Consider the following 1,869-nt stretch of genomic DNA (forward strand, 5'->3'; position numbering starts at 1 on the left):
ATTACATACTACGTTTAGAAACACATACAGGTAACATTATAAACACAAGATATATAGATATACTACTTCTAGGTTTATTACATACTACGTTTAGAAACACATACAGGTAACATTAAAAACACAAGATATATATATATATATATATAGATATATAGATATACTACTTCTAGGTTTATTACATACTACGTTTAGAAACACATACAGGTAACATTAAAAACACAAGTTATATAGATATACTACTTCTAGGTTTATTACATACTACGTTTAGAAACACATACAGGTAACATTAAAAACACAAGATATATAGATATACTACTTCTAGGTTTATTACATACTACGTTTAGAAACACATACAGGTAACATTAAAAACACAAGATATATATATATATATATAGATATATAGATATACTACTTCTAGGTTTATTACATACTACGTTTAGAAACACATACAGGTAACATTAAAAACACAAGTTATATAGATATACTACTTCTGAGATTTTGTTCATAACAAGCTGATTAAACGTACAAAAAAATTAAACGTTTTAAGGCGATTTCTGGAAGAAAAGGTATCGATTAAACTAGTTTTTCACAGATTTCTACTTTTTTGTTGCACTTTATTGTGTTCTATTGTGTAGTGCCTGAGGTCATATTCAAATTTTCGTAGTTCTACGACTGCTTTTATGTCAGTAGCTCAAAGAAGTAGTAGGTTATAGGTTTCTGTCAAGGACTGGTGTACTACAAAGTGCAGTGTTCAATGAGGCAAATTTTGTTGGGGTAGTGGCAAAATAATTATACACTTTGAAGATGAAGTTTGTAATAGCTTGACATTGTGAAGATGAAGTTTGTAATAGCTTGACATTGTGTAGATGTAGTTTGAAATAGCTTGACATTGTGAAGATGAAGTTTGTAATAACTTGACATTGTGAAGATGAAGTTAGTAATAGCTTGACATTGTGAAGATGAAGTTTGTAATAGCTTGACATTGTGAAGATGAAGTTTGTAATAGCTTGACATTGTGAAGATGGAGTTACAAGCAGTGCAAATTGTTTACAGTCTTTCTGTCGAGGGTTGTCAAAGTATTAGACGCAGTTCGTATTAGCTTGACATTGTGAAGATGATTCCCCTTCTGTTATCTGTCGAATTTCTAGTTAGTTATTTATTTAATTCCGAGTTGCCCACGTGAAAATTGTCGAAAGCAGGGTGATACTGACAGTTGACGTCTGTAAATTCGATATTTGCCACCCACTGCCATCTTGCCTGCAAGTGAACATTCTACATTTTTTATTGAATTGAATAGATCTCTGTAAAGTGTATTTGAAGACCACGTTTCGACACGTTTTAGAGGTTGATTTCGAATATATGTAACAATTTACATTGTCATCATCAGTTTATATAGTATACTGCTCCAGAGTTTTATTGTACACAACGTTTCAGCAATTTACATTGTCATCTTCAGTTTATATGGTATACTACTCCAGAGTTTTATTGTACACAACGTTTCAACAATTTACATTGTCATCATCAGTTTATATAGTATACTACTCCAGAGTTTTATTGTACACAACGTTTCAGCAATTTACATTGTCATCATCAGTTTATATAGTATACTACTCCAGAGTTTTATTGTACACAACGTTTCAGCAATTTACATTGTCATCTTCAGTTTATATGGTATACTACTCCAGAGTTTTATTGTACACGTTTCAACAATTTACATTGTCATCATCAGTCTATATGGTATACTACTCCTGAGTTTTATTGTACACAACGTTTCAACAATTTACATTGTCATCATCAGTTTATATAGTATACTACTCCAGAGTTTTATTGTACACAACGTTTCAACAATTTACATTTTCATCATCAGTT

The sequence above is a fragment of the Lottia gigantea genome, assembly GCF_000327385.1.
Source record: "Lottia gigantea unplaced genomic scaffold LOTGIsca_879, whole genome shotgun sequence".
NCBI classification, from domain to species: Eukaryota; Metazoa; Mollusca; class Gastropoda; family Lottiidae; genus Lottia; species Lottia gigantea.